This window comes from Ambystoma mexicanum, chromosome 4q (genome assembly GCF_040938575.1).
Source record: "Ambystoma mexicanum isolate Mex_15411 chromosome 4q, UKY_AmexF1_1, whole genome shotgun sequence".
NCBI lineage: Eukaryota > Metazoa > Chordata > Amphibia > Caudata > Ambystomatidae > Ambystoma > Ambystoma mexicanum.
The window spans coordinates 466,174,253-466,193,384 of record NC_090928.1 but is presented as its reverse complement, the minus strand read 5'-3'; positions in this window follow the sequence as shown (position 1 = coordinate 466,193,384).

The following is a 19,132-nucleotide window of genomic DNA, read 5'->3' as shown; positions in this document are numbered from 1 at the left end:
AATGAAACACCTAGAGGATGGGAAGTGTGCCAAGAATACTTACCATATGGTTCCACCATTAATGGGCAAAGAAGAGAAAGGGAAGAGGATTGAGACCATATGGGGTGTCCATTGGTCCAGAGAGGGAGCAACAAAGAGGATGTTAGTGATGGTCTACCTGGAGGAAGCATTGACATAGGTGTCAGCAATGGGCAAGCCTGAATTGTAGACCAGGAGCGCTATCTTAAACCTTTTCCTTCCAGGCTTCGAGAGAGAGGTAGGATAGGTGATAGAGTAGCAGTTAGAGTAGATGGGGGGATGGAGAGCACCATGGAGGCAGGGGTGTGGGGAGGAATAGACTGCACAGTGCATAAACTGGATTCGGACCTGTCTTTATTAGAAGGGTAGTGGCCAATTTAGTACATCCAACAACGCAAATAAATGGAATGGAGAATGTTGGAGCCCTTCAGCCTGCAGAGGGGGACCCATAAATGATGTCCATTATCTCAGCTGTTATTTGATTCTTTTATGGCGCCCCTAGCATGCCAAGTCTGGTCAACTTCAGAAATCTATGGGTTGGATATGTCAGGGCACCAACATAAAATACCATTGTATGTGGACAATCTTCTCTTTTACATTCACAAACCACACTTCAACACCTAGTCTGCCTACTAGAATCGTCCCAATGGGTCTCTGGTATTAAAATCAATTTGACAAAATCCAATATACTTAGGGGCTGATTCATAGAATTTGTGTGTTGAAAAAATGGGGATTTGTGTGCCATTCTGCCTGCAAATCCCCATTTGTTAAACAGGGATTTGCAGGCAGAATGGCGCACAAATCCTGTTTTTCGGTGCACAAATTCCATGAATCAGCCCCTTAATATTTCAGAGACACCTGAGATGATTAATAGATTGAAGAACACTTTTGTGTTCCAATGGGCGTTCAACACTCTGAAATATTTAGAGGTTTATCTGACTACACAGTATGACCAGGTACATTCTGCAAATATTCTGGTATCATCTGCCAAAAGTGACTTGACACGATGGGGGAAATCTGAAATCTCGTGGCTAGGCAGAGTAACAGCTATCAAAATGACTCTCTTGCCATGGTTGTTATATGTTTTTCAAGCTCTCCCGATTAGGATCCCAAGAGCAGTGATTAAAGATCTTCAATCCCAGATCCTCAGGTTTATATGGGCTAAAAAATTCCGTAAAGTAGCTAGACATACACTCATGGTGGTGAGAGAGAAAGGAGGCATAGCGGTTCTGGATATTGAAAGTTGCTTACATGCAACACAGATAGCTCCCTTGTTAGAAAACCAAGTCGCAACACAAACTCCAACAAACTGGGTGGATATTGAGCAGGATGAGATTGTGGTCCCTTTACATGATTGCTGCTGGTTCTCCAGCAGTGAAATGAATATGAAATATTTTGGACTTCCCTCAGGGACGTGATGTTAGGAGATTTACCCGTTGGATTGACAGTGGGTTGATGTGACTAGGCCTATTATTTGAGAATGGGTAGAACTTTTCTTTTGAGCAATATAGACACAATTTTATGGTGGGAAATGAAGATACGTAGGGATACATGCAATTTAGACATTGGTTGGCAGATATAAGGGTGGTGAAAAAATCTAAGAGAGGAACGTCCTAGTTTGAAGACTTGTTTATAGAGGATTCTTCTGTCAGTAAAGTCTCTTCACGTTACAAAGTACTCAATACCAATAGGTTTAAGCCTCCCCACATATATTTGACCAAATGGGAAGACGATATAGGCACACCAATTGACTTAGACTGGTACAAAATGTAGTCAAGAGCTGGGAAATCATCCAAATGTATACTGTTGAAAAATAATGGTTTTAAATTAATGTACAGATGCCCCCTGAGAAACTGAATAAGATAAATCTGATGGTTCCCTCCATTTGCTACAGATGCATGAGCTCCCAGGAAGATCCACATAGTCAATGTAACTTAATGGCTAAATTCTCTAAGTTAACAACCCACTTTCAAGTAGCAGCTAGGATAGTCATGCCCCAGAACTGGAAATCCCGACTTCGCCAGATTTAAGGGAGCAGTGGGCAAAAGTGTGGTTTCGTAGCAGCAATGTGCAAGATTGAGGCTGCCCTTAAAGGGGAGATGTTGAAATTCCTGGAAGAATGGTGTCCTTTTATTACATTTGTAATCCAAAGTGATCATCCTGTTGTTCACCACTGACCACATGAGATGTTGTCATTTTCTTTGTTATAATATGGGCATTGTATGATAGAAAGTACCCTTAAAAAAGATGTGATGGTAGAACATGTGGTCTTTGGATAAATTGGAGATAGTGAAACAAGCACAAGTTTTAGCTTCACCACTTGACAAACGTGTGTGATCGTGGTCAATTCAGTTTACCTGACATGGCCTCATTTTCCCATAACTTTTGATAGTGGGATCACCAGAATTGATTCTGTTAAGTTTCCCTAATAAAAAGCAAATATGCTGAATCCATTCTCTGGCATTTCAGGCATTATATGGCATAAAGTGACAGTACTAGGGCAATTTAGTCAGCACTTAAAAGGGATCACATCACTTGGACTTGTGAGGCTGTACCTTCCATATGATGACAATACAAATAAAATGTCAGGCTTTCTGCTGTATATATTGGTAGGCCCTGGATTGGTTGACCTCCTTCCAACTGGACCGACCCTCCCAGGACCAACGTGGGTCTTTTCTCTCCAACACCTCACTCTCCACATGTGGTGTTCCACAGGGCTCTATCCTCTCACCCTGGCTCTTCAATATCTACTTGGCCCATTTTGCCCACCTGATCTCTACCTTCTCCTCTAACTTTCAGTGTTATGCGGATGACACTCAGCAGCTCTCTTTCAGGCTCCCCTCAGCCTCCTCTCTTATCTCTCTCTCTTTCCTGACTGTCTATTCATGATTCAGGATTGGTGCACCTCCAGCGATCTCTGCCCAATGCCAGTAAGATGCAGATCCTTCTCATTGGAACCCCTGCTCCTGCTTTCTCTCTCTCTCGCTCTGGCCGACCTCCTTGGGCCCTCTGCCTTTGCATTCATGTTAGGAAAAAAACCTTGGTTTCATCTTCGACTCCACTCTCTGCTTCTCTCCTCACATCACAGACCTTGCCAAGAAGGCCCCCTATCAGCTGCACCTCCTCAGATGTATTCTTCCCTTTCTCACTTTTCCCCAGAAGCTCACTGTCTCCAGAGCCCTGGTTCTCTTTAAGCTGGTCTACCACAACAGCCTATTTCTCAATCTGCAATCCTCTACCCTCTGCCCTCTGCAACTAATCCAGAACAGGACTGTGAGACTTGCTTCAAGCCCAGGGAGTGTATCACTCCAGCCCTGAAATCTCTCCACTGGCTCCCAGAGGCTGCAAGTATCAAGCTCAAGACCATCTGCATTGTCTACAAGGCTTTCTGGGGCCGGAGGGCCCTCACTACATCCAACTCTCTCTTCCAAAATACCTTTGTTCTCTGCCCCTTCGCTCAGCTACCTCTAACTCACTAATGGTCAGACGCTTCTCTAGACAGAGTGTGGGGGGTAGATCTCTCTGTGCAGGTGCCTCCCTTTGGAATGGCCTCCCTGCCCCTGTCAAACTTGAGCCAGACCACCTTAAGTTCCGGAAGCAGCTCAAGCCTTTGCTTTTCTCCTCTGCTTCCTCTCTCTCTCTCCCCTGCTGAACTACCTGTCTGCTGCGACTGGTTGCTTGGTTACCCTCAGAGTCTCACTCAGTACCAGGCTCCTTTGCCTTTTATGGAACTTGATATGTACAAGAATTATAACAATTATATATCCAAAATGTTATGGCATATGTGTTGTTGTTTTTTCTTCATATAAATCATGCATTGAATGATATGTTCGGGATTAGATTCTGTATAACCCCGGCTAAGAGGTACTTTACTCATTCAGCACATGTCTAAGGTCTACAGTACTGCAGCATTTTGTCTTTTGTTACTCATACAGCTCATCAGCCTGTCGGCCAGCTCCTTGTCAGTCAGCCCAACAGCCTGTGCCCAACACCCCTTAGGCAACTCATCAGCTTATTCCCCAGCCCCTTCATTTTCCTTTGACCCAGTCTCCCTCAGCCAGCTCATCAACCTGCGTCCCAGTCCCCCTCATAAAGCTCTTCACACTGCTCCACAGCCCCCCACTCAAGTAGTTCATCAGCCTGCACCCAAGCAACCACCTCAGCAGCATTAGACCATGAAGAAGGGTATGAGATCACCAAGTCCCCACATTCCGAAGATGTACAGTTCAGGGCTTTCCCACCATGACCTCAAAGATGAGGAGGCCCTCAATACCTACTGCTTGGACATGCCCACCATCTACAGCCACCTGGCGGAAATGAAGCGATACATGCAGCCCTACAGACAGATTATAATATCTATCGCCCCCCTGTTGAAGCTCCTAACAATGCTCCATTTCTGTGCCACAGGCCCTTGAACAAACCCAGCACAAGAGAGGAAGAATTCTGAAACAGACACATGCAAGATTCTATTATTGTGTAATTGCTCTGTGATTCTTAACTACTCTTTATATGATATGATATTTTATTTATATTGTGCTCAATACACAAGTGTTTCAGAGCGCGACCAAGCAAAGGGAGGGGAACTAGGGAGAATAAAAACAGTGATCTTATGAGGCCCATTGATATTAAGAAAGCGCATGCATGGAAAAGGGAAAAGGGAAAAGTGCAAGGAAGGGGGAGGAGTGGAGAGTGCGGCACAAAGGGAAGAACAGAATAAATAATAAGTGCAATTAACAAATAAATGCAAGAAATAAATAAAATAAATACAGGCAGAGGCAAGTGCGTAATTTGTCAGATAGGGTATATATGATAAGTGCAGAAGAAAAATGGGGGACTCTATGGGTACATATACAGATCCTAGTGCAAGGGGTGGCTCAGGAGGCAGTGCAGGAGGATGGGCAGGTAACTGGGCCCGAAGGACAAAGGGTGGCTAGGAACATGATGCTGAGAGAGAAAACAGATCAGCAGGGGAGAGTAGGGGCAAAGGCAGAAGTGAAGAGGAAGGTCTTGAGACTCTTCAGGGACCAGAGATGGTTCTCCTCAAGTTTCAAGGTGGCGGGGAGGCTGTTCCAAAGGGAGGCCCCCGCCGAAGACAGAGATCTACACCAGCTCGTTAATTTGAAAAACGACTGACCCAGAGGGAGTTAGAAATAGAGGAGCGAAGGGCTGGAGAGGGAAGGTATTTACGGAGGGATAGTTGAAGGTATTTTGGACCCAGTCCCCAGAAAGCCTTGTGGATAATACAGAGGGTTTTAAATGTAATTCTTGTGTCCATTGGGAGCCAATGAAGAGATTTCGGAGCTGGAGAGATACGATCTCAGGGCTTGAGGCCAAGGACAAGACTTGCAGTCCTGTTCTGGATTAGATGTAAAGGGCGTAGGGTGGAGGCAGGTAGATTTACAAAGAGGCTGTTACATTAGTCCAACCTAGAGAGAATCAGAGCTTGTGAGACAGTGAGCTTCTGGGGTAAGGAGAGGAAAAGCAGAGTACCTCTAAGGAGGTGCAGTAGGAACTTTGACTTTTTAGAGACATCAAAGATGTGTGTGCAGAAGCAAAGTGTGGAGTCAAAGATGACCCCGAGATTTTCGGCCTCACAGGAGTGGTAAGCGGAGGGCCAAGGGAGGCCGGCCAGGAAGTGAGTGGAAAAGATGGTGAAGGTGTACCAATGAGGAGGATCTCAGTCTTGTTGCATTTAGACAAAGAACATTGGTGGTACACCGATTTTGAATGGCGACTAGGCAATCAGAGATGAGGGTGGGAGAGGATGTGTCAGAGGGAAGCCTGAAAATGAGTTGGGTGTTATCAGCATAGCACTGGAAGTTTGAGCAGAAAATGGAAATGCAGTAGGCAAGAGTAGCCAGGTATTGGATGAAAAGCCAGAGTGAGAGGTTAGAGCCTTGGGGAACACCACATGTGTGCACCAGATTTCCGGGCTCTACCCATAACTTCATGAGCCTGGCTCAGAGCAATCTGTCACACAAAATGGAGGGATAACAGTAAAGCTGGTGTATGGCAGCTAGGCAATTACATGAACACACCTCCATATCTAATGCATGCCATCACATCGCTATCCTGTGAGTGACCCAACCCCATCCCACTGCACCCAGAGCACACACATTTCCCTGTCAGTCATTGGAGAACATGTGGCTCAGAGGAATACACTCCAGGAACAAACAACACATACAACAAATGTACATGGTGCATTGTAGAAGGGTTAGGTCAAATGGATGGATCACCCTTGACACCCCACGAAAGTTCCCTTGTGATGGGTGTGATGGAATTTGAGTTGGACAGAGTGATCAATGAGACTGACAGTTTCAGATGACCGTTTTGCTTATAGAAGAATGAGGAAGAATATCAATGATGAAGGAGATGATAAATCCTATATGGAAAAAAAAACATCAGGAATAAGGGTAGTGCGATGGACGAGAGTGTACTGTGCCATACATCTCAAAGCCAAGTTCCACAAACACAAATAGACTGAGTGGCCCAGAGGAGCGTCCCTTGTTAATTCCCATTCAGGTCCCAACACAACATCATTAGGAGGAGGAATATCAAAATTAGCTGCGTTCATGTGCAAGGTTGCAGGGGAACTGAGGTTGAGAGGGAAATATAAGTCACTTGGATGCCCATGTCACCAATTACCTGATACGGGCGGAAGGAGCAATCTGTAGAAATCAGGAAAAAGGTGAATGTTTTTTATTGTATGTATATTGTTGTATCTGAAAAATTAGATGTTTGTTCTGGTGCTGTGGGTTGTGTTTAAATGGTTTTGAGGGCGTGTTCTTCCCTCCTCTGACTTAGGTCTGGCTCGATGATCAAACAGCATCACACTCCACTCTTCAACGTGGAGTAGTAAATCGAGGCGTTTTATGTTCTCCTTTTGTTTTACCACTTTATAGTGCAAAATGAGTAAACACCTCCTGCTATTAAATGTGGGAAGCATCTTTGAAAATGGATTCCTAGGGAAGCTCTGCAGGCTAATTCCATAGGAATCCAAAGTATTTGCATCAGTATGAAAATGTGATGCTTGTGTAAATGCTTGTGCACGTTCATGATGGAGTTGATGGAATGGCAAGATGGTAATTCTCTTCCATGTCCCCCTCTCTGCAGTAAAATATAAACAAACGTGTTGGGAAGAGTAAAGCATACGTAAATGTTCTGAGAATGCTTTTTATCAGATTTGCTCCACAATAAACCTAAGCCCCAAAGAAGTATGCATACTTCTTTGGTCATCCAAAACCCTTGACCCCGAGAAGAAATGAAATGGGTTTCTCCCACACTCGTGTACAGAATAAATGCAAACATACATGATGAACGAAAGGAAACCTGGTGACACCAATTTATCCAGAGATGGTACTCTCTTATTTATCTACCTACCGGGGTAGGTCTGATGGGCATGATGAGGTCATGCAATCCTATTATCCCATATCTGTAAACTCCTTCTGTGCCACCAGTTATGGTCTGCCCTTTTAGAAATACAGAACTCAAATAGCGTTTCAAACTATCACAGTGGGTAACCACAGCAAGACTGGTGCCCGTGCACCCCCTATCAAAAAACTCAGAGGAATCAGAAATATATAGGTTGAGACTAAGAGAGGAAGTAAGTCACAAACTATCCAACACCAACTGAATAAGAAAGGCAATAGTTGAGAAACAAACTCACAGTAACAAGGCTACGTATCAAAGTCTAGAAAATACAAATACCGGCACACCGAAGTAGAGAATATACTGGTGAATGAGTTTCAAAATAGAAGAGAAAACTGTATCTGAAGAAGTAGACAAAACATCACAGGAAGGACCCAACTAAATGAAAATGCCAAGAATAAATGTCAGGGAAGGAAACATATTTTTAGATTGAGTGATTGCATGACTGATGTTTCCTTGGTCTGGACTTGTCTCTTCCCGACCCTGACTTGCTGCGCGCTGAGGCCTTTGGGTGAGTTGCACCCTGTACAAGTTATATAACAATAACAATAAACCTATCTGTTAAAAAGAACCATCCAAATTCCCTATCAGATTTTATTTTGCTATTGACCCTTCATATAGATATCTTGAACAAAATCAACTCCTAATGTAATGGCTGTAAGTTGATGGACATCACTACATATGTACATCTTTCATCTCGGATGCTTCAGCTTTTTCGATTATTTTTTCATAGTGTTATGTGAAAATGTGATGCTGTCTAGTGGCCAATTTGTTAATTTTGGAATCTGGAGGTTTAGATCCCGATTTTGGGAAAATCACGTTGAGCATCATTACAAGTTCAGCGGTGCAGCAAAGATAATGAGAGTAGTTCTGTTAGCACCACTTTTTTGGGCTGTAAGGGAATTACTAAAACTGTTACCACACCACCAAAATTATGATTCCCGTATTGAAGTAGAGGATTTACCTAAAGCAAAGCGTTGGAGGTAAATCTTCCACTTCAAGGCAAAAAATGATTTGATTTACCAAAGTGAAATGACCGCTAGTGATGAAGAAAACAAAACTCCTATGTCGTCTAAAGGACTAGATTTATGAGGACTAACAATGTATTTACGCCACTCATAATACTGCAGTAAATTAACCGAAATGAGTTGCAGCAACGGTACATGATTTTGGCAGTAATTCCAGTCCTTTATCTCTCTCTGACTTAATGTGTAAATATGTGTAATATGGAAATGCATACGGTGCTGTGTAGTCCTTTAAAATCTTCCCAACCCTATCTATTGCATCCTATTTTATTCCACAGAGCAAAGACACAATAATACTCTATGAACAGCAACGAATATATATATATATATTCCATAGGAAGAGCACTTTTTGGGCGGCTTATAACTTCGCTCTCCCTGGACGAATCCTCACCAAACTTTGCAAAAAAAGTATTTGGTTCACTCTGAATTTTTTTGCAAAGTTCGGTGAGGATTCGTCCGGGGGGGGCAAAGTTATAGGGGGGGTCCCAAAACGTTGTTAAAAATTTGTATTTAGTAGAGTGTGTTGGTGTGTAGGAGTGTTTGGGGAGGGTGGGAGTGTCTGAGATAGGATGAAAGTTTTTTTATGTGTTAGACGTTCGTTTCATGTTCGATTTGTCTGCGGACATCACAGGTGTTCTGAAATGTTCTAAATAAACTGAATGGGGGGTGTTCTGAGGACTCAATATATGTCCGTTTTGTTCGCAAGCAAGCTGAAACTGTTCTAAGAACACTCGCGGTGTCCTGAAATGTTCACAAATACACAAAATGGGGGTGTTCTGAAGACGTTGTCGAAAACACTTGCTGTGTCCTGAAATGTTCGCAAATATGAATGGGGGGTTGTGGCTGGCAAGTTGAATGTGTTCTAAGAACACTCGCGGTGTCCTGAAATGTTCGCAAATAAACAAAATGGGGGTGTCCTGAGGACGCTCTCCGTATTGTTCTCTGTCAAGTTGAATGTGTTCTAAGAACATTCGCGGTGTCCTGAAATGTTCGCAAATAAACAAGATGGTGGTGTTCTGAAGACGCTTCTAAAAACACTTGTGGTGTCCTGAAATGTTCGCAAATAAACAAAATGGGGGTGTTCTAAGGACGCTGTCCGTATTGTTCTCTGTCACGTTGAATGTGTTCTAAGAACACTCGCGGTGTCCTGAAATGTTCGCAAATAAACAAAATGGGGGCATTCTGAAGACGTTTCTAAGAACACTCGCGTTGTCTGGGGAATGTTCGTAGGGAGTGTCATGAGGACGCTGTCCATATTGTTCTCTGTCAAGTTGAATGTGTTCTAAGAACACTGGCGGTGTCCTGAAATGTTCGCCAATACACAAAATGGGGGTGTTCTGAAGACGTTGTCGAACACTCGCTGTGTCCTTAAATGTTCGCAAATATGAATGGTGGGTTGTGGCTGGCAAGTTGAATGTGTTCTAAGAACACTCGCGGTGTCCTGAAATTTTCGCAAATAAACAAAATGGGGGTGTCCTGAGGACGCTGTCTGTATTGTTCTCTGTCAAGTTGAATGTGTTCTAAGAACACTTGCGGTGTCCTGAAATGTTCGCGAATAAACAAGATGGTGGTTTTCTAAAGACGCTTCTAAGAACACTTGCGGTGTCCTGAAATGTTTGCAAAATTAACAAAATGGGGGTGTTCTGAGGACGCTGTCCGTATTGTTCTCTGTCACGTTGAATGTGTTCTAAGAACACTCGCGGTGTCCTGAAATGTTCGCAAATACACAAAATGGGGGTGTTCTGAAGATGTTTCTAAGAACACTCGCGGTGTCCGGGGAATGTTCGTAGGGGGTGTCCTGAGGACCCTGTCCGTATTGTTCTCTGTCAAGTTGAATGTGTTCTAAGAAAACTTGCGGTGTCCTGAAATGTTCGCAAATACACAAAATGGGGGTGTTCTGAAGACGTTGTCGAACACTCGCTGTGTCCTGAAATGTTCCCAAATATGAATGGGGGGATGTGGCTGGCAAGTTGAATGTGTTCTAAGAACACTCGCGGTGTCCTGAAATGTTCGCAAATAAACAAAATGGAGGTGTCCTGAGGACGCTGTCTGTATAGTTCTCTGTCAATTGAATGTGTTCTAAGAACACTCGCGGTGTCCTGAAATGTTCGCAAATAAACAAGATGGTGGTGTTCTGAAGACGCTTCTAAGAACACTCGCGGTGTCCTGAAATGTTCGCAAATAAACAAAATGGGGGTGTCCTGAGGACGCTGTCCGTATTGTTCTCTATCAAGTTGAATGTGTTTTAAGAACACTCGCGGTGTCCTGAAATGTTTGCAAATAAACAAAATGGGGGTGTTCTGAAGATGTTTCTAAGAACACTCACGGTGTCCTGGAATGTTCGTAGGGGGTGTCCTGAAGGCGTAGTCCGTATTGTTTGCAGGCAAGTTGAATCTGTTCTAAGAACATTCGCGGTGTCCTGAAATGTTCGCAAATAAACAAAATGGGGGTATCCTGAGGACGCTGTCCGTATTGTTCTCTGTCAAGTTGAATGTGTTCTAAGAACTCTCGCGTTGTTCTGAAATGTTCGTAGGGGGTGTCCTGAAGATGCTGTTCGTATTGTTCGATGGCAAGTCGAATGTGTTCTTAGAACACTCGCGGTGTCCTGAACTGTTCGCAAATAAACAAAATGGGGGTGTTCTGAGGACACTGTCCGTATTGTTCGTTGTCAAGTTGAAAGTGCTCTAAGAACTATCGCGTGTTCTGAAATGTTCGTAGAGGGTGTCTTGAAAACGCTGTCCGTATTGTTCGCTGGCAAGTTGAAAGTGGTCTAAGAACACACATAATGTCCGCAGACATTAAAAGTTTCCATAGACCATAGTTGAAATGTTTGACTCTATGGATGTGATATGCTGCGGTGGTTGTGGAAGGGCATAGAGTCTTGGGTGCATGGCCATTTGGCCATGCACCCAAGACTCTATGCCCTGGCCACAACCACCGCAGCATATCACATTCATATTTGCTTATAACTTTGGGTGAAAAACAAATGTATAAGGAACAAAGGTATTAGATACTATGGATGTGATATGCTGCAATGGTTCTCCTTATTATAGTATACATACTGTTTGGTCTAGTAACCGGAGTTCATGTAATTCTTGTTAATTTCTGTGATAAAAGAAAATAGCATCTTAGTATTAGTATTTTGTAATTACTTATTACATTGTATAATCAACATACTTTTTTTGGACCCTCATATTTAGTAGATTACAAATCAGAGTACAGTGCAATTTGCTCAGTTTCTGTGTTTGTTGCTAAAATCATTGGGTCTGTGGGAGAAAAAAAATCCATGTTGGATAAAAAAAAAACTTTTTCTGTTATGCTACAGTTTATTTGTTTGTTTGTTTTCAGTGTTCACTTGTTGTTTCTGACTAATGCTTTATACTTTGGCTTGTTGCATTTTTTTGGAGCAGTAACATATTATTTATTTGTTTGGATATTATAAAATTTTGGAGCAGTTAGATACCAAGTGGCGTATTCTAACTGTCTATTTTATTTAGATATTTTAGTGGTATTGATTTATCTATTTGGATATTGTTAAATTTTGGGACAGTTAGATACCAATTGGCGTATTCTAACTGTGTATTTTTTGGTCTAATTTAGTGGTATTCATTTATCTGATTAGTTGTAGTAGAATCTTTGAGCAGTTAGATAGCTTTTGGAGTATTCTAACAGTTTATATTTTTTTAACACAAGTTTATTTAGGGTTTAAATACAGTTTAGTTATCAAATTTTGGTTTTAAGAACATCAAATAAGCATTTGTAAGATTTGCTGGTAATATCTGCTTTAGAGTAATGGTACTATCATTACATTCAAACCATCCACATTTCTTTTTTATATATGCAGTGTAGTGCCCTGAATTGGTTGTGGCTCCTGCGTGGTATATTATACCTATTGTTGTGAAGGTTTTCTTACCAAGTGATATTTGACCATGTGTGAATCCAGTCAGCTTGCAGTTGTTTTTGGTACCATCTGCATTGTAACGTAGAAGCATTAGTATTATGTATTTACTATGTGTTTCTATTACTAACGTGGAGTGATTATCTGAATTGCAGGTAGAGCATAATCTACCATGGTTTGCATTTTGTACAAGTCGCTGAAATGGAATGGATTCACAATTTGGTATTGATATATATATATGAAGCGTTCATTGGGGATTTCTTCTTGTGTCACATTGTTGCAGAGAGTGCATGTATGTTTCCACATGTATGAAATCTGGAATATTTCATTTATAGGTATGTTTTTGTTTTCCAGTACTTGTAGTAAGTACATTAGAAATTCTTGTGGATCTTCCTGTGAGTTTATAGTGAATTTCACCATTCCAGCACAGTAGTCCAATTTTTGTCTTATTCCATAAACACTATATGTGTTATCTGGATTGTTTGCTGCATTTCTGTGCAGTACTAACATTTGCATACACAATGGGTCTGTACTGTGTAAGTAAATGTTGTCAACAATTGGTGGTAATTGAAATAGAATATTCATTGCTACATTTGTGTAGAAACTTACACCAACTATATTTGAGAATTTAAACGGTCCAGGTAGTTCTGTATCTAACTGCTTTTTTTGGAGTTGTCTTCCTTCTTTAAAGAAGTACCTGGTTTACTTTCCCTAATTGATTCTTTTTTTCTTGTGGTACTTGATGAAGTATTAGTTTCTTTTACTCTCTTTGGATGATTTGCAGTGACATCCTGTTGCATTTCTGTTTGATTTATTTTTCTTTTATAACGTTTTACTTTTTGTGGAACAGAATATGTGTTTAGGTGGGGGGTGTATAGTGAGCAAAGTCTATTGTATTCTAAAATGCAAGGAATATCAGCGTTTATTTTACTTGCATCAAAGTTGATTAGAAATAGACCGTCAAGTGCACGTAAGCGTGATAGTGCTACCTAGCTCATGCCTTCTTTAAAGACTGTGTTACCAATATCTATCATTGCTTTGTCTAGGGTAAGACGTTGTGATTTATGAATCTGATTGTGTATGCAAGAGTTAGAGAAAATTGTTCTCTGCGTACATACATATCTTTGAAGAGAAGGAATCTAGCTGTTGAGTGTCCTATCCTTTTTACTTCTGAAAGTTTGTCAAAGAGTATATTGACAAACTGAATTTTGTTGTTACATGGGTATGTTTGAAAGCCAACAACTGTACCCAGTGCTCCATTAACTAGTTCTTGGTCCACGTCAAGGTTACGTTTAAGCATTACTCTGCAATTTAAGGATAATTTTAATATCTTTTCTAAGACTGCTGTGTTTGAGATTGATTTTTCTAAACTATGTAGTCTTGTTGTGGCTTGGTCACACATGGGTAGTATCATACCATGTACATCTAGTTTGTCTGTGGCACTAATTTCCATGATTGGTTGCATTTCTTTACTTAGCATGATTTAATTGAATTTGAAACAGCTTGCAAGAGTTGGCATTAAGGCCATACAATTGACATTTTTGTGGGATAATTGTTCCATAACATCTGTAGTACATGCATTATCGCCATAAAGTGCATTAATGTGCTGGGTTTTCAATATTGCTTCTGCTTCTTTAGAAAGTATACCAACTCTGATACGTTTTAAAATGTTGGCATAAGTGAGATCTGCAGATTGCCGCATGTTTCTGTTAATTCTCTGTATTGGAAATGTTGCCAAAGGTTGACATTTCCAATGCTGCCAACAGTTTTACGGCAGAGTTTGTGTCCTAATGTTTTAAAAATAGGCTCACCTTTTACTGGTGTTAATTGAAGCAGATCTCCAAAAACAATAATGTGTTTTCCTGCAAAGTGCTCTTCATAGTCTGTTTTGAGTACTTCTTTTAATCTGAGGTGAATCAAAGCTAACATCAGGTTGGAGACCATGCTCACTTCATCTATTAGTAGCATTTTCATTTGTTTCAATACTCTGCGTAGTTCCATTGCAGCTTCTGCAGAAAGTTTGTAATAGTCTAATTTGTTCTGGTGTTCTACTGGTAATAGTAGTAATCGGTGTAATGTAACACCACCTATGTTGTAGGCAGCTAAACCTGTGGGGGCAGTGACAACAGCTGACAGTTTGTTGTTTGTCAATTGTTGAAGGAACTTACTAATGATTTTGATTAGGAATGTTTTGCCAGAACCAGCTTCACCACTGACGTACAATAGTATAGGTTTATAATTATGGCAGGAACATTCTTTATTTTCATGTTTTACACCATGTGCAATTTGTTTTGTTACTTCTTGAAAAATGCTACGTTGCTCATTGTTTAGTTTTGATTGTAGTATAGTTAAGTCTTCTTTATCTTCATACTGACACATGGTGTTTTCTACTTCTATCATAGCTAATTCTGCCTCATTTATTATTAGTGGTTCTCCCAGTGGTTCTTGGCTTCCTGTTACAGAAGGTTGACTACTGTGAGGAGTGTCCTTATCTAGTTGGGTTTAGAGTTATTCTTCGTGTTGCTGTTCATTGTGCAACATTGTTTTGTACTATGTAAAGTTTACATCAGTTATAGTGCTTTCATTTGCTTTGAAAGCATCCTCATATGAGTCATAGTTATCTAGTAATTGTTCTTCTTTTCTCCATGGTTTGTAGAGTTGTAGCAGGGACATGTAATATACTTCTTTATGTTGAGGAGTCTTCAATGACAATTTGATATGATTAATTAAATTTGGTTTAGTGAGTTTAACTAAGCTGCCTTCACAGTCTGTCACTCTATATTTACCTTTTTTTCATCAGGTTTCATATTATTTTTGTATGTGTAGTTTTGGGCTATTTGGTATAGACACATGTTTTCCAAAGTATTACTTCTGTTTGGGTAGTATGTGTCCAATAAATTGTTTTTTTAAAATGTCTTGGCTGTTGGGATCATGTTTGGCTATTGTTTCTATATCTTCATATGATTTTAGAACTCTTTTTCTAGATTTAGCTGGACCAAGACTTAGCCATACTATATTTTCAGATTTACCATACAATGCAGTACCAGTTAAACGATCAGCTGCTTCATATGATCCACATTCTCTATGAGTGAGCATTTTTATGCCCAAACTGTATAATTTCTGAGACACTGTTTTATCTGATGACAGGTCATTCCAGAGGACTTGGAGCTCTGTCTTTTCTGCTTTAGTTAAGTATGCTGTGACATATCGTGCAACTGCAGTAGAATTGTCTGCAATGTACTGCACATCTATGTTTGCATTCCATAAGTGGGCAATTATTGCATTATGATCATTGATATATTTTTCTTCTTCTTTTTTTTTATGAAATATGTATTTTTAGGTGACTCGCCTTTAACACTATGTCTAACTGAAGACATGAGGTTGTTCACTTGATCTGTATTTGTAACTGGTCTAGGGAAACCAAATCGGCATTTGGTGTAGTACTTCCCTTTGTTTTTGTATTTGCGACAACAATATTTTCCACATTTGTGTGTTTGAAATTGTAAAATTTGTGCATGAAGATCACTATTTGTGGCTTCTGATGGAATTTCACAAGTGACATATTTTTCAATAAACTGTAAAACAGTGGCATCACTGTCTTGACCAAATTTAGGAGCATCTTTAATCCATAAAAGCATGTGGATATGTGGTGCTCCTCTGGCTTGGTATTCATTTCTCCAAAAGAAGTGTTGCACTTCTCCAAGGGGAGGAAAAGGTTTATTACAAATAAAATGTAGCATAGCAATGAAGCGATGGTGAAAATATCTTGAAACATTAACAGGATCCAAAGAACAAAGTTCTCCAGGTGTTAGTATATGTATGTTTGTTTTGTTTTTGTTTGATATGCGTAGGAAATCATGTAAATCTGCCCATGCATATTCTGCACAACTTAATGTAACAAACCAAGTGGGTGGGGCAAGGTTTCTGATCATACAACGTACATCTCCATGACGTCGAAACCAGTACTCTTTAGTACCACGCATATTTGCTAATAGATTTGTAATATTTGATTGTAAAACCTCATCTTTTTGTTGCACTTTTTGTAATAATTGTGTAGCTGTCATATTTCAAAAGTGTGATCCTGATTTTAATATGTGTGCAACTCCATAACATAAAGTTTCAAAGAGTAGGTGGAATATGTATTCCACATTTTGTCTAAACCTGGGATCTTCAGAATACATCCGTAATGAGCGGTATTCTGATGCTGATATTTGAATGGGTCTATTATCGTACCTTCCTCCTTTGCCACTAGGAAAGAGTAGAGGAAAATCATGTGCTTCTATACTTTTTTCCCATATACTGATTGGTGATCCTTTTGTTTGACGCATTAGGTACGTTTCCAGTGCATCTTCTATGGTGTCAATAGTGTGCAATGGATGAATTGTATAATGGTCTAAAGTGTTTGATATTGTAGCAGGATCTAGTAGCTCAAATTGACCAGCTTTTTGTGTCTCTTGAATTATTTCAGTTGTATCCTACAAGTTTTCTTCAATATTAATTTCTTTGTAATATTCATTATTATCTTTAAGATATTGCAAGGCTTCTCTAACTTTATGTAAATCTACCAGCTGTTGACATTTTTTTTTGTCTTTTGTAGGTACTCCATTTACCAAGATAATTAAAGATTGTTGCATTGGACGTTGCACTCCTAGAGTGTGCACATTTTCTTTTAGATCTAATGGTAAATACACTACTTTTCCACGAATACCTTTCACTAATTTTGAGGGAGGTAATTTTGTAGTTTTTGGTTGAAGGCGTATTATTGCTTGAAATGGGTGCACTGTTTGAATTATGATGCTCTCATATAAAATAAGTTGTTAAAGGGGTTTTGGTAGTGGATATAATTCCAAATTATTTGTGATAGCACTTGAAGGAGTTTGGTTGTTGTCAAGTTTTGTAGTGCAGTAACTGCAAAGTATTAAGGGGTCAGTTATTTCATATTTGTTTTTTGCTACAAGGTAGAGAGCTAATTCAAACCATTTAGAATCTTCATTGTCTTCTATTTTGTATGATAGGTCTACAGTTTTTGTGTTACTTTTATAAAAAGTTATACGGCAACATACACATACATGGTTTGGTACTTCAGCTGATGTACTTTTAAATTTTAGTATTTCTTTTTTGTATGTGTGTAGTAAAAGGTTGTGTAGAATTGTTACTAATTTGGTTTACAGCTATTTCATTCTGTAAATGGCTTTCACTTCCAAAATATTTTTTCTGGATATAGTCGATTTCTTCAAGTAGGTCTTTTGCTGTACCATGTAGAAGGATGTTATTTAAATTTGCTAGTGCTAAAGCAGGACTTTTAGCACAGTACAGTTTATAGACTAGATTTCTTATAGTTGAATGATGTGTTGATATCCTTTTGATATCATGGAAAGTGGTTTTACAAGTAGGTCCTGTAATGCAGGCCAATGAATGTCCTTGTAGTCCTGTGTACTTGCACACTGGACAGGTATCCATATTTTGCAGTAATTTAATTTTGATTTTGTCTTTGCTTTTTACATATTTATTGAGGAATTGGCGTAAAGATTTTAAACATTGTTTCGGAATATCACACATTGACGTGCATGGCCATTTGTACACTAGACGTTCTGATTCAGTTGAATGGAGGGGTTTTCTAAGTTTTCAGAGCATATTTTTGTAAGGAGTACTTCTTGTTCCATTATGGTATTATTCACTTTTTCATAACCTCGACCACTGCTATGTATGGCAATTGTATTTGTTTGCTTTTGTTTGTACGCTTCTTCATTAAAGTATGGTTCTGTGCTCGTAGTGTGACTCCATTCACCTCCGCAGATACTTAAGAAGTTCTTTCTTTTGATATTTCGTTTATCGAGAAGTCTTTTTTGTAATTTAGTTATTAGTTTTGCTTGTGGTTTCATATGTTTAACACTAAAATAAATAACTTTCTTTTGAGAAGAATTGCACTGTCTATCAACGCTTCTAAGATTAACTTCCTACAATAGGTTTAAGTGTTGAACCTGGTTTCTTTCCTGTTTTTATAAGATTTTGAAGGACTTTGTGATGGAACATTTCGGCTAAAATACTTTTCTTGGTATGCTTACTTTGAACTATATCAAGATTTAAAGAAGCAGTTTCAACTGTAGTGATAGCTGATTTTCTGTTAATTGTTTTTTGGTTTGCTTTACATTTTGATAGAGGAGGCAAAGTTTTTGTACTTGAAACTTCTTTTGTTTCACTAAATGACTGTATTAGCTGTTTTGTTTCAACTTTTTTTTACAAATTGTGCTAGACATGGATGCTTATGTTGGACACTTTTATTTTCATTTGCTCTACTTCTGCGTTGCTTTCTACAGACTTGATTTTTGGTAGGCATTCTTTAGGGTCTGTTGAAAAAAATAAAGAAGGTATGGGTTGGGGTGTTCTGCAATGTATGTGTGGTGTGTGCATGAGTGTTTGAGTAAGATGATAAAGATGTATGTAATGGTGTGTGATTGTGCATTGGGAACTACAACTAGTAGGGATGGGTATTATTGAATTAATGTGTTACTAAACTGGGGTTCAGAGGACAGAAAAAGTAAGCTTGTGGTGTGGAGAAAGTATAAATAGCATATCTAATGCTATACAATTAAAACAGTTGTTTGTTTTATAACATCTACATTCTAGCGGTTGAGTTGGGTAATTTGTGTGTCGAAAAATAGGAATTTGTGGGCCATTCTGACTGTAAATCGCTGTTTAAGACATGGGGGTTTTGGACAGAATGGTGCAGAATCTCTATTTTTAGGCACAGAAATAGCATGAA